The 24,066-nt window shown below is 48.3% G+C and overlaps 1 long non-coding RNA gene across 6 annotated transcripts in view; it reads right to left on the bottom strand.

Moving 5' to 3' along the window:
- The window catches only part of CJ186046Rik, a 38,528-nt gene extending 14,551 nt beyond the window's left edge, over positions 1–23,977 (bottom strand). The window contains exons 1-3 of one of the 6 annotated variants that reach the window (XR_001782258.2): positions 19,753–23,977; positions 19,403–19,502; positions 14,701–14,833 (exon numbers count right to left, since the gene is read on the bottom strand). This is a non-coding gene — a long non-coding RNA (Riken cDNA CJ186046 gene). Of the gene's footprint in view, positions 1–7,835; positions 7,922–10,024; positions 13,572–14,700; positions 14,834–18,229; positions 19,073–19,402 lie in introns of those variants that run through there. The other 5 variants (XR_001782256.2, XR_877072.3, XR_001782257.2 and 2 more) reach the window with 5 other exon arrangements.
- Positions 23,978–24,066: the final 89 nt, after the last annotated feature.

Below are 24,066 nucleotides of genomic sequence, written 5' to 3'. Positions count from 1 at the left end.
AAGCTCGGGAGACAGCTAGCCGGGCTAATGCAGGAGAGAAAGCAAAGGCTTGTGCGTCAGACAGGCTGGAAGGCAATGACTGACCTCTAAAGTGGTCTCCTGACTTCCACTCATGTGCTATGGCATGAGCCTGCCTGTACTCACGCCCACGGCCACGTGCACACGCACCATACACATATGGAGTTAGTGGCTGGTGCTAAGTGGCTCATGCTTGCAATCCCAGCAGACAGAAGAGTGGGGAGTTCACGTCCATCATTGACTAGTTTGAAGCAAGGCTGGACGACACAAGATTCTTTCTTTTTTTTTTTTTTTTAAAAATGTGGCTGACTAGGAACCGGCCATGAGAAGTCCCCTGTGTCCCCTGTGCAGGGCTTATTCTCTTCCTGTCATCTATGGACACTCACAGTAGGGCAGAGAAGAGGGAAGAATGAAGGCCAGCCATCACCCTAAGCCTTCTCAACATCAACAAAGACCTGCGATCTTTCTGCACCTCTAAGTGCAATTTGAGAGGTGTCTGCTCTCAGCACTGAAGATGAGAGCTCTCTTTGTTATCTAGAAACAAAGAAAGTAAGAGCACTGGTGTCAGATGTTCATGCCCTGTATTAACCTTCTACAGAGAGCAGATGTGGCCCAGTGGACAACTACAGAAATGGACTGAGGCTGAGGTCGGAGCTGGAAGGTGCAGCTAGGGTTAAGGCTAGACCTCAACACTGGAGGTGAAGTTGGAGGTTAGAGGCGAGAGGTTAGGGCTGTGGCTGGTGGCTAGAGTTCAAGTTAGAATCTGGAATTGAAGACTAAAGCCTTGAGACTGGGAATGGGGCGTTGGGTTTTATTTCTATTTTAAGCGAGAATCAGTTTGGGACCCTCTGGACTAAAGTTGGAGCTAAAGGCTAGAGACTAGGTTTGAGACCGTATGCTGGAAGCTAAGGTGTAGTGTAAATGCTAGGTTCAAGACCAGAGGCTGGAGGCTGGCTAGACTCAGAGTAAGCGTTTACCCCACTTTCCTTTGGAGCTGGTACTCAGTCCAAAGCCTGCTCACATATCTGATCAGTATGCCAGCAATCACTCACTGTTCACACATGTGATCAATATGCCAGCAACCACTCACATCCTATTATTGATCTCGTCACAATATTGATGCAGCTTCGCATTTAAACCAATCATCATTGTAAATTTCCTTTTAAAAGCTTTTGTTTTAAAAAAAAAAACTTAGCTGATACTATGGAATTAAAAACAATTATGGGATGGGAAACATAGCTACATCTCAGAGAAATTAGCATATGTAAAAGTCTAGCTTTAATCTTAGCACATAAAAAATATTAATTTAAAAAAGACAGTAACAGCTGGGGGTGTTGCTTAGTTGGTAGAATGTTTGTCTAACACATACAAAGGCCCACATCATATCTCCAGCCCCGCATAAAGCGGGACAAAAAGATGAATACCTATAATCCCAGAGCTCAAGAGTTTGAGACAGGAAGATAAGAAGTTTGAGGTCATCCATGGTTACATCTTAGGTTCAAAAACAGTCTGGAATACATGAGAGTCTGTTTCAAAAAAAATAATAGATAAATGCAATAAAAAAAAAATGCAATCATGTGTTCACAGAACTGCTCTCCCTTTCATGAAGTCAACGTCGAGGGTTCCGCGCAACGCATAAACTATGTGAGTCAATATCTCACAATTAACATCAATTTCCATTTGGAAAGACGGGATAATGAACACGTTTCTGTTAGGAACAGCAGTCTGCATGCACTTTGTAATCTGGATGCTCAAGAAGCCCTGCTAACGAAGCAGCTGACAAACACAAGAGTATGGAACCTCTGGCCAGTGCCAGCGTACTACCTGCTGCATGCCGAGCTGTAAGGCTACAATTCTGAAAGGTTTCATCCCCACCAAATACGGACACGGAAGCAAAAGGAAAATAGAGATGGCACTCACTGAACAAGCTCACAGACAAAGAGCAGCCTCCAGGGTCTTCAGCCACTTTAGTTTTGTTTGTTGGCTGGTGTCTTTGTTAGGGTCTTATGGCCGTAAAGAGACACCATGAGCAATGCAACTCTTGTAAAGGAAACCACTAAGTTGGCTTACAGTTCAAAGGTTTAGTTGACTATCTCGGGAAACATAGCGATGCACAGGCAGACGTGGTGCCAGAGAAGGAGCCAAGGGTTCGACATCCTGAACAGCAGGCAGCAGGAAGAGAGAGTCACGGGGCCTGGCTTGAGCTTCTGAAACCTCAAAGTCCAAAGTCTGTGACGTACTTCCTCCAACAAGGCCACACTTCCAATAGCGGCACTCCCAGTTTCTATTCAAACCACCACAGTTGGTTTCTAAGACAGACGATTTAGCCAGCCCAGGCCTGCCTGGAAGAGGAGATTCTCTCACCAAGTGCTGATCTGCTTCGTCGGTCTTGGCTTTATATCCCACATGCAGACATCTTCACCATAAACCCTTGAGCATAGCTCTCAGAGGCTGTAGAATAGACTCAAACAATAAACCCAACCCAACCCCTGAAGGACCGGTGTTTTGTTTTTTTGTTTTTTTTTTAGAGCCACCTGGCATGAACTTCTGAATATGTGTAGGTGATAAGATAGGAGAAGGCAGCCTGGCTCTCCCTCAGGTCAACTGGCCCCACCATAAACTGGGGTATCTCAGTCTCTCTCATCTAGTCTCACAAATAAGCAGGGATAGTAGGAAGGAAATTAAGATAAGCAGAACTCACTGAAATAACTAATTTTCAAACATGTTTTCTTCTATAGCAAGCAATTTCAGTAAGATGAAGAATTATCCGGAACTGGATAGGTTAGACATCCCAGATATGAGAGGAAGAGCACAGAGAACACCCAGATAATCTGAACTTTAAGTAAACCAATTCATACATTTTAAACCAGAGCTATTTTCTAAATAATGGGTGCTTCCACCTTTACTGAGCAGTTTTTGTTACTTCTCAGAAACTCAACTTGTCCTGAATGCCCTGTCTCTTCACTTAATGAACGGAACAGCCTACTTACTGTAGATGACAAAGGAATGGGGTGAGAAAGACACCCTTGGGCTCAGGAGTTCCACAGCTAGATTTGTGGCATCACTGGGCCTCAGGTTCCCTACTGACAGAGACAGAGTCCAAGAAACTGTGATGGACAATTCTTTCCCTTTGGAAGAATGGGGGACCCCTGCATTCCAGAGCTCAGCCTGAGGCAAACCAAGGGCTTTTTGAGCAGTCTCCCTAGATTCTGACTTTCTGTCTTTGCATGTTTGCTCTCCTCCTTAAATGTGAGCCAGCGCTGGTTAAAAGCACTTGTTGCACCATCATGAAGATGTTGGATCGCTGGTGTTTGGATTCCTGAACCCATGCAACAAGGCAGTCATCCCGCGCATACCTGTAACCCCAGCTTCAGTGATGGACACAGGCAAGAGGATGATTAACACACACAAATAATATAAATATATAAGCACAAGCTTTCAAGTTCAGAGAGAGACCCTGACTCAAAGCAGTAGGTAGAAGATGATAGAGGAAGATGCCCTGAGCCTCCTTCTGGCCTCTGAGGGTGTACACAGGAGTGCATACCCACATATATGTATGTGTATACACTGACACAGAGAAAGACACAAAGAGCATAGACAAATAGCATCTTTGGAAAAATAAATAAGGCATTTGAAGGCTGATGATGAGGCTCAATGTCTTGTCCAGCATGCACACAACCCTTGGTACAACTCCCAGCACCATATACACGTACAAAATGAAACACAAAAATTAGGATTCAGAAACATTTTAGACAGGTAAGTTGATTCATACTTATAATCCCAAGATTTTGGACACTGATGCCTCAGGACTGACATCAATCCAAGACTAACCTGGGCCACATATTGCTTATGTTCCATAAGATCCTGTAATTGAAAAAGTAACAATAAAAATCTAATATATTACAATTTGATTAAAAAGTTCATTTCTTCCCCACCTCCTTGTTCTTTTAGCCCAGGTGGTCTCATCAGGACAGGAAGACGTTGGTCAAACAACTAAAAAAAAAGGCCCAAGATGACCCAATGGCTTTGTTCCCAAAGCTGCTCTCTTCCCTGGCTTAGGGAGAGCATTTGGCCTCAAAGCTCTTTCTCATCCACTGGTCTTACATGGGCTGGCTCTGGGGTCTCCTGCCCACCTAGAGTTTAACTGGAGAGAAGGGCAACACCTTTGAATGGAAAGAAAAAACAATCCTAAAGCTAGAGACAAAGCTGAAACAGGAGTAACAAGATGGCCAAAAGCTCCCAGTCACCTGTGGAAATGAGCTTTTAATGGCACGGGGCACGTGCCATCCCCCAGTCTCTCCAGTGTCCCCAGCTTCGGAGCATGCTGTGAGCAGCTGGGACTGCTCTGCTGGCCTTAGCATTTGTTTTCTCTGTGGGGAAAGAGAAGTAGTCTAGGCAGTGGCTTATCTAAGCTGTAACAACTTCAAGGTAAGGAAGATGGGGACTGGAAACAAAGAGAAGGGACACAAAGGGACTAGAAACAGAGAGAGGGGAGCTGGAGAAACCATGGTCATGACTATGTCCACTCCAGTATCCACAGCAGTGCAGCAGACCACAGTTGAAACCAAACAGCTGCGGATGTGTTAATGTCTCATGGATCTGGGGATTGACTGGGCTGGCTGGGTAGTGCTCACTTTGGGACTCTGCAGCCACCTGAAGTCTTAGCTACACCTAGAACCCTAAAAGGCCCTTCCACTCACTCATGCCTGGCACCTTGGCAAAGGCTGAGGTAGTTTCCATGCAGTCATGTCACGTGGCCAGTCTGGACTTCTTCATAAGGTGTTGAGTTTCAGCATAGTGGATTTCTCTCAGACGGGTAGCTTAGCCCTAAATGTGCTCTACAGCTGGGGTCCAGGACAGAAGCTGTGGGGTCAGTTTTATGTCTTGACCTCAGAAGTCATACAGTATCACACCCTAGCACATATTGGCAGCATTGGCTGGATACAAAGAGTTAAAAATACAAAAAGAGAGAAAGGAAGGAGGGAAGGAGAGAGGGAGGGAGGGAGGGAGGGAGGGAGGGAGGGAGGGAGGGAGGGAGGAAGAAAAAAAGTCTGAAGGAAGATATGATAACATTATGCAAGGAAGAATAGATCTGATCAAGATATATTGTATACTATATAAAAATTTTAAGGTTTTTTATTTTGGGGTTTTTTTTGTGGTGGTGGTGGTTTGATTTGGTTTCATTTGGTTTGGTTTGGTTTGATTTGGTTTGGTTTGGTTTGATTTTTCAAGACAGGGTTTCTCTGTGTTGTCCTGGCTGTCCTGGACTCACTTTGTAGACTCAGAGATCCACCTGGCTCTGCCTCCCGGGTGCTAGACTTAAAGGTGTGTACCACCACCACCACCCGGCAAGATTTATTTTTTTAAATTGTGCATCCTTATGTGGATGTGTGCACATGTATGTGGGTGTCCTCCAAGGCCAGAAGCACCCACTTCTAGAGCTGGAATCGCAGGCAGTTATGAGCTGCGTGACTAGCATGGGAGCTGAGCTGAGCCCCAGTTCCCTGCAAGAGCAGCGCATGCTCTCAGCTGCTGAGCCAACTCTCCAGATCACCAATATAAATTGTTAAAGACTTCAAACAAAGCAGAAGTCACCAACTGTACTTCTCTATGGTATGTTCTAGTGACTTAAAGCATCAAGTGACTTAAAGATTCAGAACGGGGGGACTTCAGGGATGAGGGGAAGAGCTACCAATGTCCCTGTCCTGGGGTTGGGGCTGCAATGCAGGGAGAGCTTCCAGGAAATGAAAGGCCCCGTGCTGAGGATGACCACTCTGCTCCACGGTAAAAAGGTGGCCCTCTAGACTGCAGAGGAGGTTTGTGTGTGCTTGCAGTAGTTTAGGCGTTGAGGGTTCTTCGAAGGCTTGGTGCCCGAACATGGTGGAACTTTAAGGATGGAGCCTCATAGGAGGTCTTTGGTAACTGGAGGCAGCCTTTAAGGAGGATTAAGGGACTCCGCCCCTTTCTCTTTCTCTTCTGTCCCCTCCTATAATGCAGTGAGCAGTTCAGTTCTGCCACCATTCCAACACCTCCCCCAGGGGCCTCAGAGCCCTAGGTCCACCTGACTGTACTGGAAGTCGTGAGACAAATCAGACCTCTTCTCTGGTAAGAAGATGGCTGCATCTGCTATTTTGTGACAGCAATGGAAAGCTGACCAACGGTGTTTGAAAGAGTCAGACTCCACAGCTCACACAGACTTCACAGACTTCACAGAGTCTTCACTCTTTATCTTAAAGGTGCCTCAGTTTGCCCAGGCCTTGCAGCACAGGCCTGTAATTTTATCCCATGTACCCAGAAAGTTGAGGCAGGAGGATCACAAGTTCAAGACCTCTCTGGGCAACAATAGTGAGTTTTATGGCTAGCACGGGTCTCACAATAAAAGCAGAAAGAATGAGGGGGGGGGAAGGAAGGAAGGAAGGAAGGAAGGAAGAGAGAGAGAGAGAGAGAGAGAGAGAGGAAGAGAGAGGAAGAAAGAAAGAGAAAGAGAGAGAGAGAAAGGAAGGGAGAAGGAAAGGAGGAGAGAGAAGGGAGGGAGAAAGAAAAGGAAGGAAGGAAGGAAGAAAGGAAGGAAGGAAGGAAGGAAGGAAGGAAGGAAGGAAGGGAGGGAGAGAGAGGAAGAAAAAAGAAAGAAAGAAAGAAAGAAAGAAAGAAAGAAAGAAAGAAAGAAAGAGAGAAAGAAAGAGAAAGGAAGAGAGAGGAAGAAAGAAAGAGAGAAATGAGGAGAGAGAAGGGAGGGAGAAAGGGAAGTAAGGAAGGAAGGAAAGAAGCAAGGAAGAAGGAGGAGGAGGGAGGGAGGGAGGGAGGGAGGAAGGAAGGAAGGAAGGAAGGAAGGAAGGAAGAAAATACAGTCAGTGGCAGAGCACTTGTCGAATGTATGGGGACCTAGGCTCAAATTCTAGTATGGAGTCAGGGTGAGGCAGGAAATAATTTAAAGTGACCATTCTCTTCTGAATTAAGTAATACAACATCTTCATGAATTCAACACAGAACCCAAGTGAGAAAGAGAGAGAGACAGAGACAGAGAGACAGACAGAGACAGAGAGACAGAGAGAGACAGAGACACAGAGAGACTCAAGGCCACTCTCAGAATCAAGCATGACAAGTAGAAAAAAAAAATCAATGGCCAAATGTTACATTTCCTGAAGCAACAAAATTCAGGTGACTCAGTGGGTGTGTTCAACAGGTCCTCTACTTCTCTTCCTGCCCGCAAGTTTAAATGTGTGCATGTGTGTGTGTGCACTGGTACATGTGTGTGCACATAAGGGGCTGCGAGTGTCCTTCTGCATGTCTGACTCTGCTCCAGAGAAGAGTGCCAAATGAGTAGTTTATACTGGAAGCAGCCTGGAATATCTGACTACTTATGTAGCTATGTGTTGTATGGCCTCTTAATTTAGCCCTCATTCCAGATGCATGACACGTCCTTTTGACACCTCGAAGAAATGTTTCTCAGATGGCAGGCTGGGCACCACAGCTCCAGGCTGCCAAAGGAAAACACATGGCTCTAAAAATTAAAAGTGATTTAGATCCTCCTAGGAAATGCCTCGCTTCAGGCTACTTGATGTGGCCATTTATTAAGTGGCTTAATCAGGAAAAGGAACTCCGTCTCAGAGCAATTAAACCCCTTTCTGGGCACCCCTGGGTCCCCTGACGATGGATGGAGAATGTGTTCATGGTGTATTCTCTCCAGAACAGAACTGATCCAAGTTGGGTAAGGGTCGGGGGCTTAGCCACGGAGACTGTTGCCTAGAAACACACCTAAATCACTGGGTCTGGGGAACTTGCCTTTGATGGAAGCCAAGTTGTCTTTTAGTGTGGTTTCATTTGCCCTTCAGTGGGAAGGTTAGAGTCACAGTCTGGCAAAATCTGAAGCTCTGCGCTGTGCTGGCCCAAGCCTGTCCTCCCTCTGCCAAGGAAACAAAGAGAATGTCAGTACTCGAGGCCACACACCTTGACTTTGGACTAACACCCAGGGCTCCCTTCTCGAAATGCCAGACTCTTGAGTAAATTAGAGAAGGAAAAGGGTTCTTCAAGGCCCTATTGGGATACTGAAGGGACATTCTGGAAACTGCAACTCCCCTCCCAAGAAGTAGATGTGGGTCCAGGGAAAGAACAAAACCAAATGGCTATTCCTGTGCCAGTGTAAAAGCTGGCTAGGCATAGTTTACTCAGAAGTATTTCTTCAGGATCCACCGTGTACAGGCTCTACATAAGGAGGCAGCGGAGAACAGGGTCTCTACATAGAGACGGAGGGATCTTACCTTCAAGCTGGTAGAAGGAAGGTGGAGGAAGAGAGAATGTGTGCATGGGTAAGTGGACATGTAGATGAGCTGGTAGGTGTGAAAGGGAAGGCATGGGGTAGGGGAGAGAGAGAGGGGGAAGGGTTACCACTACTCTATAAGCCCACAGTGTAGTTAAAAATCCACTCTACTCAGATATTCTGCTCAAACAAACATTAAATGCACAGCCAGTCCTGAGCAGTCAACACCCTGCTCTGCTCTAATCACCGAGTCTTTCCATTCTGTCGCTGTGGTACGAAGCAACATTAAGGAGGCAAGGGTTATTTCATCTCGGTCTATAATCGAGGGACATCAAGGCAGGACCTCAAGACAAGAATTTGAAGAAGAAACCAGGAAGTGACACTCATTGTTGATTTGCTCACCCACAGGCTCATGCCTTGGAAGCTTTCTTACACAGCCCAGGGCCACCACAATGGAGTGGGCCCTGCTGTCTCAAAAATCAAGACAATCTCCTACCAACATGCTCAATGGTCAATCTAACTTAGGCAACCCTCAATCAAGGCTTTCCTCTCAGATGACTCTAGGTGCTGTCAAGCAGACAGTTAACTAGAAGGCATTGCCTTTTGTTTTGTTTTGTTTTGTTTTGTTTTGTTTTGTTTTGTTTTGTTTTGTTTTGTTTTGTGACAGGGTTTCTCTGTGTAGCCCTGGCTGTCCTGGAACTCACTCTGTAGACCAGGCTGGCCTTGAACTCAGAAATCCACCTGCCTCTGCCTCCCAAGTGCAGGGACTAAAGGCGTGTGCCACCACCGCCCGGCCTTTCACTTCGGTTCTGGTTAATGTTACCACAGTGCCCAGCCCCAGCACTACACTCATCAAAGCCATCCCTGTCCCTTTACCCAAGCTAACACCTCCACCTGAAAGATCACCCCTCACCTACACCCTGCACCTGGCACTGTCTGCTTCTCTCCCAGCCCTGGTCCTTCCAGCCAGCCCCTCTCTTTACTCCACCTGTCTTGTGGTGTACCTAAGCACTGGAATTGATCTGCATCTGTTAAGTTAGATATATCGCCTCATCTTTGTTAAATGGTCAGGTCATCAATAATGTGCACTGCCCCATCCTCCAGAGTAGCCATAAACTAAAGCAGTGGTTGGGAATATGATTGGTGATCAGTAAAGACTTAAAACAACATCATAGTATCTAGAAGAAGTGGATAGGAGGGGCCCCAGGACACATGCCTGGCTGAGGTTCACCCTTGGGTAACTGGACAGCCTCCCTTTCCTGTGCCCTTTGCTGAGGGCTGCCCTAAGGGTGGTATTTGGATGGACGCTAAGGAACTGAACAGAGACTGGAGGAGACTCATGGAGTCCTTTACAGCATATTCTGAGTTATCAAATGACTTAGGGTGACCATTCTATTCAGGGAGCACAGAGGGTCCAACTGATCCTGTGACCTCACCATGCTAGGCTCAGTACCCTGCCAGACAAAATCAGGGCAGTTCCTCCTGTCTGTAGCATCTCTCCACACAGGGAAGACTAAGATCCTCTAAACACACTGATTCTTTCAGGGTCCATGACCAATGTGTGTGCCTTTGCATCTCATCAGATTAACAATAACTTTGCCTCTTATCAGAATAATACTATTGGATTCATAAAATATTTATGATTTTAAAAAAATAAATTGCCAGGCAGTGGTGGCACATGCCTTTAATCCCAGCACTCTGGAGGCAGAGGCAAGAGGATCTCTGTGAGTTTGAGGCCAGCAATGGTCTTCAGAGTGAGTTCCAAGACAGCTAGGACTGCACAGAGAAACCATGTCTTCAAAAAAATGAAAGTAAACAAAAGATTAATTATGTTGAAATTGGTTTACAAAGCTTGTCTTTAAATTGTGATATGGCTGGGCATGGACTTTTCTTTACGTTTATTTGTTTAATGTACCCCAGGCTGGACTAGAACTCATTATATAACCCAAGCTAACCTTGAGCTTAGTGTGTAGCAACGAATGACCTTGAACTCATTATATAGCCCAGGTTGGACTTGGACTCATTATGTAGCCAAGGATGGCTTTAGATTCAAGATCTTCTTGCCTCTGCCTTCTAAATATTGAGACTACAGGGGTGTACTACGATATTCCATTTATGTAGTACTGGAAACTGAACCCAGGGTTTTGTGTATGTGGACAGACATGCACTACCAACCAAGCTACATCTCCAGTCAATGACTTCTTTAGCAAAATTTTACATTGTAGGATCTGGAACTGCAGAGGTGGCTCAGCGGTTAAGAGCACAGACTGCTCTTCCAGAGAGGACAGGGGTTCAATTCCCAGCAACTCCACAGTGGCTCACAACCATCTGTGGCTTGAGCACAAGGAATCCAACCTTCTGAACTCCAGGGCTCTGGGATGCACATGATTCACATACATACATAGATACATAGATACATAGATACATACATACATACATACATACATACAGGCAAAAGACTCAGACACATAAAATAAAATAAATAAATCTATTTTTTAACCGCAAGACCTAGTAGTGGCAAGTCTAGAAAGTACCAGAATATCAGGAGTGACGTCATAACTACGTCATAACATCGGCATTGAATGAGGTAAAAATACTTGAGCATGTGGCTCACTTTAGAGCATGTCACTCACTTCATTGTGAGTGTTACCTGCAATCTTGGAAGGCCTCTTGAATTTCCTTTTAAGGTTATGGAAAATGAAGGTGCCCTTTGCCCATCCACACTTGCAGATGCCTTGTTTACGTTTTCACAATGGCTGCACGATGATGTTAACACTGCCCATCAAATGGTGTGATCTCCTTCAAAAACCTTGGCATCCTCAACTTTAAGTGCTCTGTTTGTAGGGCACTCAAAAACTGACCAATGAATGGTCCCAGATTCCTCGACCCTGTCCCTAGTGTGGCAGAGCTGCTGCCTGCTGGCTTCCAATCAGCTGGCTCCTAAAAGCAGGCCTCTGTAGAGAGGCGCTACCTTCTGCTGTGATTAGAAGTGGAGGGAAGGGGGAAATAGCGGGCAAGGTGACTACTGAGGCGAGACCTGGGAAGGCAGCAAACGTTTGGGAACAGCCCATCCTTAGGAAAACACCTTCCCTTTGGCACCAGCCAGCTCTTAGATGGAAAGAATGGGAGATGAAGGTGAGTATCCAAACTCCTGTCCTGGCCATTACTGAATGGCCAGGAAGGTGTGACATCTGCTTCTCCTCACACCCCAGGACCTCAAGAAGGTGAGGTGAAGGACCTGGCTTTAAAGTGTCACTGTCTTGCCCACAATGGTAAGCTTGCCTGAAGACCATTCAGGTCCTGGACTCCCCTCGTTACTTTATTCTTGTTACTTTATTCTCTCCCAAATCCTGGACCTGTGTAGCCAAAAGTCCTATTGCTTATACCACACTGTAGGATAGCAGTCACATGTCAAAACTCTGGGTCAACTCCCTTCTCTGCCATTGCACTAATAAACTCTACAATCTATAACATGAACCTAAGTTAGATCCCACCTCTCGGATTTGCAGGAATCCATGGATTCCTTCGTCAAAGGCCCATTGCCCTTGGCGTCTGTACATAATAAGTATTCAATAAAAGCTACCTATAATTTACCAATACAAAAGAATTGCTTTATTGAGACTCAGTTGAGTGATGAAGACCAGATCTCTGACCCTATCTAAGCTAAGAACCTCACAGGGTGCCCAGACTATATAGGAAACTCCTCGCCTCTTCCTGCAACAGAACTGTATTTACCATGGAGAGCTGTCTCTCCCTGGTTTCTCATTTTAGAAGGCTGAATGCAACAAACACATACTCTAGGCCTTCTCAGGTACAGCACTTGCCTCCCACCTAGCCCAGTTAGAAAATAGAACCACAGCCTGTGGTCCTTCATATCCTTCATCACGAACTGTGGCATTATCATTCACCCTTCACTTCAGCAAGCGTTTTCTCAGGATCTACTACAGACAGGCTGGGCACTGCTCCACATGGTGGAATCTAGCCAGGAACTGATCAGGCCCAGAACTTATCTTCTAGGAAGGAGAAAAAGAGATCTTCACACGATAGGAAGAGCTGTGAAGAAATCTGATTGCACACACACACATACATGCAAGTTCATCCCTCGGAGAGTGGTGTGGACAGGCTGTAGGGTGGCTCTTGCCTCTGGGGACTCTCAGCACCTTTTGTATCTAGAGCAGGGCTTTTCTCTCTTTCCATAGCATGAGCTTGGAGATGAGGTGGTGGTAAAGGTAAATAAGTAAAGATAAATGTGGGAAGGGGCTTGGTATGTTTGAAGGTCAGGAAGAGAGCAAACAGAGGGCCAGGTGTGGTGTGACCCCAGGCAGGGGTCACACTAGCCCTTTGAGATCTTGCTTAGGCCTTGTACTAGAATTCCCACTGGGGAATTCTAATGTGACAACAGTGTCATGGCACACTGGGAAAATTGCTGGGGGGCTGCTGGGGAAAGTTGTGGGGGAAAAAAACTAGGGCATCCCATGCTGGTACCAAGTCAGGCTCAGTAACTCCGTGGTGATCAAGACAGACTCAGAGCCAGCATCACGGTGCTTTGGGTCTTAACTTAGGGTTCCTTGCTTCGGTAGCAAATGGCTGGCTGGAGCTCAGATGGTCTCTGAGCTCAGAAACAGGAAGTAGCTAAGCTTCTTCTTGCTCTTCTCAGTCTCTTTGGAGGTCTGTCTTCATTTTGTATCCCTCCGTACTGTCCCCTCAGTTCCTGTCCCCTAATTATCCTGCTATCCAAAGCAAGGCCACCTTTCTCCAAGAGACCTTCCTAGCCCACCAAGCAGTGTTTGCCCTGTCTCTTTAGGCCTCTGTGTGATGATAGCAGCAAATGAATGTCTTGTTTTCTTCTGTGTCGTAAGATTGGCAGTTTTTAGGGGTGGGATGCAGCTCAGTTGGTAGGACATTTGTCAAGTGTGCATGAAGCTCTGGGTTCAGCCCCCAGCACTGCATAAACCAAACATGGTGGTCCCTGCCTATAGTCCTGACACTCTGGAGATAGAGACAGGTGACTCAGAATTTCAAGGACATCCTTGGCTACATGGTGTATTAATTAGAAGCCAGTTTTGGCTACAAGACACCCTGTCTAAGAGAGAAGAGACACCATTGTCATCATTGCCCATAGTTTGTTTCCTTGTCCGTGACTTTGATTCGCACAGACCTGAACACAGCCGGAGCGCCTTACTTTCCTTGAGTTTGTATTGGGGGTGGGGAGTGTCAACTTGAAGGGCTGCTGAGCACTGTCAGTACTGATGTGGGTGATAGGTGACCTTCTGTCACATCTCACATGAGACACAGGCTAGGAAAAAAAAAAGCTGCAGATTACTCGTAAAAGCCCTCAGCCCCAGCCACGTGCCGCAGTGGCCACAAAGATTACAACACATTGAGGACACAAATTTTTCCAATTAAGAATGCAGGCTGTTCAGTAACTGAATTTATTTACATTTTCTACTTTCAACTTCCCTTCTGACCGCTTGAGACTCCCTCCCCCACAAGCCCATGGTTCTAAGTCATGACTGAAGCCCCTTCTGAAGGGGGTTTGGGGATCCAGAGACACGGATGGCAAACTTACCTCTGTCGTGGCTTCAGGAATAGCTTCTACATGTGAGCCTATGTACTCATATGTGTAACCCTTAACTATAAACATGACACATTAACTTGCATCCACATGCATACATACAGGGACTGTATACATGTTCCTTGTATGTGTGTATGTGGATATTCTTGTTCAGTTCTATGTACATGTGTGTATGTCCCTCCACCTACCCCTAAATGTTTTCCAGAATTACCAAATGTATTATTTATGTCTTAATTTATTTTCCAAGCTTATAACAAAAGTGCTTGAAACTGGGTAATTTGTGAAGAAAAGAGGTGAGGACAAACCCTGAAGGCCAGCCTCCTTTGCAGCAACGCACATGTAAGCTAACTAATCCAGTCCTGCAACAGCCAGGGAGAGAGTTGCCCTGAACTCCAGCCCAGCACAGCATAGCCCAGCCCAGCCTACCATGGCACAGCCCAGCCTAGCACAGCCCAGCATAGCCCAGCCCAGCCTACCATGGCACAGCCCAGCCCAGCCCAGCCCAGCCCAGCACAGCATAGCCCAGCCCAGCCTACCATGGCACAGCCCAGCCCAGCACAGTACAGCACAGCACAGCACAGCACAGCACAGCACAGCCCAGCACAGCCCAGCACAGCCCAGCACAGCCCCCAATGTCCTTTAGCTTCTGCACATCCACCCACAATTCATTGGTTAAAGCTACTCACACAGGCAAACCCAAGGTCAGTGAAGCTGGGATTTGTGGATCTCTTGGAGGAGCATAAGTGGGTGACAAAGGACATTTAGCAGAAAGATGGAGGAGGACGTGAGCTGTAAACTGTGCAGGGTGGCAGAAGCCTTGAACAAAAGGTGGGCAGCATTGAGAGACTACCTAGACCGCAGGCAAAGTTCAGTGTGGCACGGCAGATATCATCCTGGGGCTAGCGGGTGCCATTGGATGAAACGTTTAAGTCTTAACTGTCCCAGCTGGTCCTGAACATGTTGTGACAGAGGGACTTGAAAGTCTGTCAGCATTAGGGAGTGTGAAGGAAAAGAAAAAGAAGAAAAAGAAACAAATATTTAGCTAATGCCTTGTGTATACCAGACAGTGCACATTAGCTACCAGAATAGAACAGTATCCCTGCCATGTCTCTGCTCCTCCAAGAATGGCCTCATAGTCTCTGTACTCTGGACATCCCTCCCTGTCCCCACCTGTTCTCCAATCCATCTGAGCATCAGTGAGTGCAGTGGGAATCACCTGACCCAAACTGCCAAACTGAGCACAGTAAGTGTTCTCTGGCTCATATTCTCATTCTCTCCCTCTCCCTCTCCCTCTCCCTCTCCCTCTCCCTCTCCCTCTCCCTCTCCCTCTCCCTCTCCCTCTCCCTCTCCCTCTCCCTCTCCCTCTCCCTCTCCCTCTCCCTCTCCCTCTCCCTCTCCCTCTCCCTCTCCCTCTCCCTCTCCCTCCCCCTCCCCTCTCCCTTCCTCCCCCTCTCCCCTCCCCCTCCTCTCCCCTCCCCCTCCTCTCCCCTCCCCCTCCTCCCCCCTCCCCCTCCCCCTCCCCCTCTCTACTTCTCTCTCTTTCTCCCCATCTGTCTCTTTCTCTCTGTCTGTCTCTCTCCTCCCCCTCAAGAATTTAGAGCAGGAGCAGAGGTTTTAGTGTGTTCTAACCAGAAAAAGAGTCAAAAGCAGAGGACACTACTGGGGAATTGCCTCCACAGAGATGGGAGAACACAGGTACCCAGGGCTCCCATTCCAGTACCAAGGTGAAAGCAGGCACCTTGATCTTCAATTGTTCCCCAAGACCATGTATCACTTCTACGGACAATGATGTTCCGTCCCTCGACTTTGACCTAGTGCTCTCCTCCCCAACTCTTATGTGGTTATTCTTTTGCTTCTTCTGTAATCTGAGTGGGTTTTTACAAACTGTATTCTAAGATGTTGTGTCTAAAGTGCTGTGTCCCAGGCTCCTCCTAACATAACAAATAAGAACTCAGTGGGGCCATGAGCAGAGCCAGGCCTCACCAGAGAGGGAGAGGGAGAGGGAGATGCTGCCTTCAGCCTTCCAGAGGCAAACAGGGACTGAAGGGCACAAACATCTGGAAATCTCAAGGATTGGGGACAGAGATTCAAGGACTGCAAAGGGTGGCTTTTCCTAAATAACTCTCTACTGCTGAGACACCTCTGGACACTGGGAGTACAGAGAAGCATGATAGGCAGGTTAGCCAGGGACATTCTCTGCAGCCTGGCAGCTTGGGTTTTAGAATTCCGTTCTGGGGTAGCTGCATGTGACAGCCAGCTTCACTGAGCCACAGCACCGAAGTTGTATCTGAGTGTGTGGGAAACTCTGCTTGACACGTGAAAGGCAGTTGAAGAACTCGTCATTACTACTTTTGTTACAGAGCAGCCGAGGCTAGCAAAACTTGGGGCTTACGGTTGTGTCAAAGGTGACGTTCTGTATACTATCTGAATGACTTTGGTCAAGTTGCGTAACCACCCTGAGCCTGTCCTCTTGTCTGTAAATGCTAATTGTACCTATTTTATAGGCTTGTTATACCCACCTTATGCAAGCATGTTATAATACACACACAATATATTCTAATTGTGGACAGCTCTTTTTTTTTTTCATTTTAATAGATATATCTGGTTTTATTGGAAAGTACAGAGGGCTGACAAAGGAGTTAGGGAAGAAAAGGAGAGTGCACTCAAGTTATTTTGGTCTGAATCGCAATGCATACATGACTGTAGAATGGTTAGTATAATCTGCTCTGTGCTCAGTCCTGAGAACTGGGCCCGACAGAAGGAGCAGCATTCATTGTCTCGAGCCCATAGGAATATACAATGTCACGCTTACAGGCAGCTGTCTTTTGCTTTCTGAGAACTGCTCTAATGAGACCTAAATCCTGGAAACACCATCAAATCATGCAAAATGTTTTGGCAGCTGAATCTCCCATTTGTCTCAAAACAGGGATCCAGTCTTTTCAAATACATTCTTGCACTTCCTCTTCCTAAACCCCAGGAGTAAGGCTCTGTGGCTGTCTGATGCCCCCTCCCCGACCGGGAAACTGACTCCTCAAGATTAAGTTGCTTGTTCTTGGTTACATTATTACTGAGCCACAGAGGAGGCTCTAACCCAGTTAGCTGACTCCAAAGCCCATAGTCCTTCCAAGTTTGCTGCGGATGCGGATGGTGAACATCGGAAACGCAGGTAGTCTCTTAAGACACTCTTTCTTCCAACCACGCCTAAAACTCCCCAATCAAATACTTCAGCATTCCTAGATTCCTGGGTATCTCGTAGAGGTTTGGTATTTGTTATTTAAAAAATAAATCTTTTTGACACTCCATCCAGACGTTTTCTGAAATACGATAGTCCCCACTATGTCTGCAAGGGGCATGTTATAAGACTCCAAAGTGCATGTGTGCCCAAAATTACAGCTAGTACTGAACTCTCTATGGACTATTTTCTCATATGTATACACACTACAATAAAGTTTAATTTGTTTATACACAATACAAGGTTAACAACAATAACTTATGATAGCATGAAATAAGTATAAAAATGGATAAATGGCTATCATCATTATTCTTGTGCTTCAGGGCACAGGTAAAGGTTGCTTGAACAAAAGTTCTACAATATCACAACAGAAGCTAAGGTAATGGAAAGCTGGGTGGGGGGTGGGGAACTTGAGGCTGACCTGTGGATGATGAACAAAGAGGTGATTGTCATCCGAGGTGGGTCACAGCAGGACGGCTGCAGATCTCATCACACCGAGAGGAAGAGTATGCACCATGAAGCAGGTGAGTTTTTTATTTCTAAAAATATCTATGGGAGACTAAAAAGATGGCTTAGTGTTTAAGGGCACCCCTGCTCTTGCTGAGGATGGGGTCCTGTTCCCAGCACCCACAAGGTGGCTCACAAACATCCAGTTCCAGAAGACCTGACTCCCTCTTCTGGCCACCGGGGGGCACTGCATGCACTCCGTAATATTTTCAAAGTTTCATCGGTCATTGAAAACTACGGATATTCAAAGACCGAGTTCCACTAACTGTATACAGTTATGAGCACATTTGACAGCCTCAGGATGATAGCCTCAATGATTAAAGCACCTACTAAGAACCAGGTTCTTATTGAGGTTAGTAAGTGCATTCAATTTAGCAAACAACTGTTGAATGCTTGTTGCTGGGCTCCTAACCCCATCTTAACAATTGAACAAAATAAAGCTCCAGGCTTCAATAGCTCACTGAAGTGGTGCCTGTGAGTCAAGGGCCTATAGCTGCCTGGTGCCAAAGCCCACAACCCGTGCTCCACGCCCCGTGCATTCTCTGTGTGCGAGCCCATGCTGACGGGACAAGGCTGTTAGAAGGGTTGGAATGGAGACAGATACTACAAAAGAACCAGCCATGCCTGTCACTACAAGCCAGAGTGTCACCATGCTAAAAGAAGACATTTATTTAAGGCTGGTTTTGACCAGTTCCCTCTGCAGCAGCCTCGTGCACTGGGTGTCCCTGTGCTATCTACTCTCCCATATCTTGTTTCTACCTACTTCATTAAAGTGTTCTTACAGCAGTCTGCATAAATCAATTAGTGCACATCATCCCATAAGAATTGGCCTGGGGATTTTAGTCTTAATTCAAAATGACAACAAGGTATTGGATTTCCAAGGTAAGAACAATGTTGGCTTTTTCCAGGTCCCCTTCAAAGTACAGAGCTTGGTGGAAGCCCTGTGTTGCTGGCTGCCTAGGGAAACCATCTGGGAGTAGACGCTCATCCAGGTGCTACCCAAGTGAGATTGCCAACAGCGTAGGTCACTACCTTGGGGGAGGGGTTGTCACTGATGAGTGGGGCCAAGGCATTATGATTGCAGGTAATAAAAAAATAGATACCATGTAAGAAAGGAATGTCAAGCAAGGAATCCCTAGCCCCATAGAGTTTCTCACAGGCAATGGAAAGAAGAACAGGAGAAGGAGGAGGAGGGCTCGCTTCTTCCAGGAAATTTAATCTACCTTCTGTCTATAGAGAATTTTTGAAAATTGAGAAAGTACAACTAAAGACTGAGCACGCGCTCACACACACACACACACACACACACACACACACACACACACACACCTATTAAAGTCACTCAGAAAACTTTCCTGTGACTGGAGAGAATGTCCTGATGTTGTAGGCAATGAGCCCTGTATTTTCAGTCTGTGGCTTCCTAGGCCATGACACTCCAGCTCTGCACGTTGGAGGAGAACACCCAGCTCATTGGAACTTTTCCCTACAAACAAAATGGGAGTTTTAAAGAATATGCTAGGATTGTAGAGCAGAAGGTAGGAGGAGGAAGCCATCGACTGGCCTAATGGCTTTCCAGTTGTCTCTGTCAGTCAAATCCCTGGGGTCATTCAGGCATCCATTTAAGCAAGTCCTGGGAGCCCAGACCCTTCACGGGGAAACAGAGAAGGGGGAAACGAAACAAACAAACAAACAAACAAACTCGTGTGATCTTGTGACCACACGTACCCAGTAACGTGGTGTGTGTGTGTGTGTGTGTGTGTGTGTGTGTGTGTGTGTGCGCGCGCGCGCGCGCGCGCTCCTCACTGACACATACCATGTATTGTTTCTCTGCCAGCAGTTAGACGGGGCAATATTATGAGGTCAGCGTGAGAGGAGCTTGAGATCCGTCAGGGCACAAGGCACTTCTTCCTCCTCTAGAAGCGTAGGGGAAACTGAGTAGATCCACCCTTAGACCTGAACTTGGGGACTTGACACGCCTAAAGTGTCCACAACAGACTACCCAGGAACGCACAGTCACTCTACTGTCCCGCGGAAAAACCACCCGGGGGTTCGATTTCAGCAGTTTCCTGCAAATTCCATGAACCAGCCTCTCGCCGGATGCCGGGCCCCTGCACCCTCGTCCCCCACCTCCATCCAAAGAGGCCCCTCACAGGTTGCAGATACCTCCGAACGCTCACCAGGCCTGAGCGGCGACCGCAGGAGGTCACCGGGCCCGTCGTCGCAGGAAGGTAGCCAGGCCTTGGTAGTCACCTGAAACGTCGCCTACTGCTGGCACCTCCCAGGCGGATCAGCTGCTTTGAGTGCCTCCAAACGCTCTTCGAGCCTGGAGCTCTCTCTTTTCGTTTGCACAAGATCCCGGGTGTGGCCGCTTCCCCCAAACCGTTTTCTAAAGTCAGTCCTCCAGACTGCCTCGTGGGCCACAGGCTAAAGGCTCGCAGATCAGAGAGGACGCCCTGGGATCCCTGCTGCTCTGATCCATAGAGCCTGTTACAGTCACAGCCACGTGCGTCACAGGCGACAACACGATTTAAGCCCTTTCCAGAGTGACTTTTCACGGAGTCCAGGGCCCTGCAAACTTGCCCGGGCTCGGGGTGTTCTGGGAACCGCTCTGAGAACTGGAACAAGCTGTAAACCAGCGCATGATGCGGTCTCGCACGTTGAGCAACACAGAAAAACGCGGGGTGTCAGATTTTGCAAATGCTCGGAGCACTTGCAGCAACACCGCAGACCTGGCGGCTGCCTTAGGTAGGCAGGTGGTGAGGCGCAGAGGGACGCAGAGCAAGCCAGTTTCTACGGCTGGCCCGCATTCAACGAAACGCACTGCTCAGGCCCAAGAAGACTGGGAAGAGTTGGTGGCGGAGAAAGAACAAAAGTCAATGTCCAACGCAGCACTCTGACCTGCAGAAGCCCGGACGTCCCATCTCTAAGCGTCGGGTGCAGAGCATCATAGATCAAGCAGCGAGCGGCAGAGCCGGAGTCAGTGCGGGAGATTTCTGTAGTCTTTATAGGTTGGGCAAAGACTGGTTAAGCACAGGGCACAGGCTCTGCTTCTCTGGTTTCGCACGTAGAACCCACTCCCCTTTTTTCTTTATTGAGTCACAAGGTTTGTCCAGAGCGAAGGTCTGTTGGTCCACTGGCCTTGGATATAGGCAGCAAGTCCTTTTTTTTTTTCCGATTCACTTCGAATGGCCCCAACCCAAGCCGAGAAATTCCTTGGGTCACCTATGGACCTCACAGAATTGCGGTGTGCCAGATGTCCTCCGGTCAATGGGTGCAGTCCGTGGTGGCCTTTAGGATCCATCCTACCAGTTCCTGCTAATCTCCAGGCACAAAGCCCTTAGACCATTCCTGCCCAAAATACTAGGGCAAAGAAATCCTGCGGGTGTGGGCTCATGGGGAGCACCCAATACTTCCTTCCAGAAAGTCCGATGCTCCTAGGGAACTTTGTAGAGCAGCTCGGAGCGCAAGGAGACATTTCAATAAAAACGCAAATTCCCAAACGTTTGCAAAAGTTTCCGCCATCCTGGCCATAAAGTACTCTGCCTATACTGGACTTCTAATGCAAGTGGTTGTGGGGGTGTAAGGCTAGGTGGAGGGAAATGCACAAGGCTGAAAGCTGGGGTCAAGTAGAGACCCAAAGCACTTGGCACTCCAGGCCTCTTAAGCAGCTGCTCAATGCGCTGGAACGGAGTGCAGAGCTTGTCTGAGTGTCACGCTGCTGTCTATCAAATCCCTACCCAGACAGCCTATGCTCTGTCCTGGTGCAAATTCTGGGAAGGAGGGGCCAGAGACTGCTGTGTGTGAAGGGACCCTAGCTGAGATTCTAACCTTTTTAGGGCAGGCATCCAGCCGGCCCCCTGCTGCCAAGAGGTTCTGGCCCAAACCTGCTAGAACTGGTTTGTGACAGAGGAAGGAAGGGATAGGTAGTATCATATCACACTCCCGCTTTGGGTAACGGGGCTACAGTTTGTCTATGCTTGCTGGGTAATGACTTTTCATCGGGCACCCTGGGTGGCAGGTCCCTCCTCTGCTCTGCTCTGCTCTGCTCTGCTCTGCTCTGCTCTGCTCTGCTCTGCTCTGCTCTGCTCTGCTCTGCTCTGCCTGCTGCTGAGTGCTGCCTGGAGGCCCTAGGCAGGATTGGTGGCCTGGGGACCACAAGGGAGGCAGCACGGGGATGTCCAGAATTGTGGAGCTCTGGGATTCAGAAAATCTGCCTACTGTCAGCATTGGCAGGACCCAGTCCATCAACTTAAAGCCTCAAAGGCTCATGGAGGGGCAGGTTTGATGACATGAGAGATCATCTTTGTGATGTTAATACTCTCAAACCTACTGCAGGCCAGCACTGAGAGGGGCTGGGGAGAGCACTGAGGCCCCAGCTAACCGGGAAATGGGCCCAGAGTCTTACACCAGGAAGTGACTAACTGGTCTAGCACCCAACCAATGGATGTCTTTCCTTCTCTGGCCTTCTTTTATCAAACAAAAACAAAACAAACAAACTGTGGTGGCTGTGACCAGAGCTGGGATCTTCTGGTCGGCTGAATCCTTTAAACTCTGGTCACTCTTAGCAGCAAGCTGTGCTCTAGAACCTCCGGGCAGTCTGGGTAATATATTTCCCAGGTCCCCTGGAATCCTCAGAGCTCACTAAAGGGCATCCATGTCAAACAGGGCAGCCTGAACACACTAGAGTCTGCCCTACCCACAGAGGAAGTCCACAAAGATGACATCTGGATTTCTGCAGTAACTTGTTCAGGTGCTGGCTTAGCACCAACTTAGGCAGTCTTCTGTTTTCAACTCAAGATAAAGGACAGGGCTCCCAGAGCTAAAGTCTTAGGGAAAGCCACAGTGCTCATCTCTCCCATGCTTACATCATCACAGAAAGACTTGTGGCATTCTGGAGCAGAGGGGAAGTTTGGGAAATGATGCTGGATCCTTAAATAAATAAATATGTACCTTACCCATAAACAACCAGCAACCAGAAACCAACGCTTAGGCTCGGGACTCCATTTTCAATATCTGCCTCTCCATCGCCTTAGAAAGCTGACAGGGTTGTTAACAAAACGAGGTCTAGAGGTTTTAGCATGGTCTGTGCCTCCTTGGATCTTGGCATTGAATGTCACTAGGAGCTTGCAGCTGGGTGGGAAAGGGCGGAATGGATGCCCAAAGGACAAGCCTTGCCAAGAAATAAGCCGTGGGCCTTTCAAACTCTGGAAACTTCAGGGATGTCCCTGACCCCACCCCTCCAGTGCACCCCTAACCTTCTATTGCTTGGATTTTTCCAAAGGACCAGCACTTCGTATGTTCTGGGGGAGTTCTGACAAAGAAACAAAAAGCAGGGCTCCTCCTACCCACTTTCTAAGGCCAATCTTGCCGGAACTTAGCGCTGGGTTCTCAGGCAGAAGAGACCAGGAACCCGAGCCCAGAAGTAGGGAGACAGGAAGCTGGTAAATCCAGTCTCTTCTGTGCACCTCACCCCCACCCCGGGAAGTGCGACAATTACCCTACACACGCTGCCCTGGGCTCCCCGGGGCAGTCTGCGGGTCTATGCGGGCTCCCCTGTTTTGTGTCGCCGCCCTTGCAAGATTCAACTTCCGTAAAGGCCACACGAGACTGCCGGGAGTTTCTCGGGTCCTGGGCCCCGTGGGGTTAAGTCTGAGTCCCCGCCTGGCGAGGAGCAGATCGCGCCGAGTGGGGGCGGTACCGGCCGCGGGGCAAGCAGCCTGCTGCGAAAGGAAGGAAAGGCGGGATCCTCCGGGAAGTTGATTCTCAGGCGTCCAGCTGCGGCCACTGCCAAATCTCTGACTTCTCTCCCCACCTCCTCCCCCTTTCCCTAGGGGATAGACATCTCGGGTCCCGGGTTTCTTGCATGGGGGTGGGGTGTTGTCAGCTAGAAAAGCCAAGCCTTTCAGAGGCCCCCTAAGAGAATCCAAACTCTCCATCCCACTGACCTCCTCCTGGGTTAGTGTCTCTGCCTGTCAGCTGCGACCTTCCGAGCGACGCAGTGACCCAGCCGGAGCTGGAGCACCTGGCGAAGCCTGGGTGAGGCTGTTGCGACGCCTCTTATTTAAAAAAAAAGGGAGGGGTGTCTCACACTTTTTCTCTTGAAGGCTCCTTCTGTCCCCCTCTTTTCCTTTCCTGAAAGGCACCCCCTTAAACGGTCCTCCGCCTTCCCTTCTACTCCCTTCCTTCCCCACTTCGGTCCTCCTCTTTTCTTCGAGGGCCCCCACCCAGCCCCCTCCTTCGGGGTCCTCCTCCTCCTCTGCTCTTTGGGCGTCCGCCCCGTCAATCACCGCCGTCTCGGGGCCCCAGCCCGGCTCCTCTCCGCCTCCCGGGCTCTGGGAGTGCCTGGGGCTCCCGTCTCGGCCAACCTCCGCTCTGTGCAGAGCCGGGGCGATCTGTCAGCGGAGCTGGCCGAGGGGGGCGGGGGTGGGAGCCGCCCGGGCCGCCGGGGCTCGGGTTACCGGTGACTGACAGCGTCTC

The sequence above is a fragment of the Mus musculus genome, chromosome 17 (genome assembly GCF_000001635.26).
Source record: "Mus musculus strain C57BL/6J chromosome 17, GRCm38.p6 C57BL/6J".
Classification (NCBI taxonomy): domain Eukaryota; kingdom Metazoa; phylum Chordata; class Mammalia; order Rodentia; family Muridae; genus Mus; species Mus musculus.
This window is presented reverse-complemented; position numbering and strand designations above follow the sequence as displayed.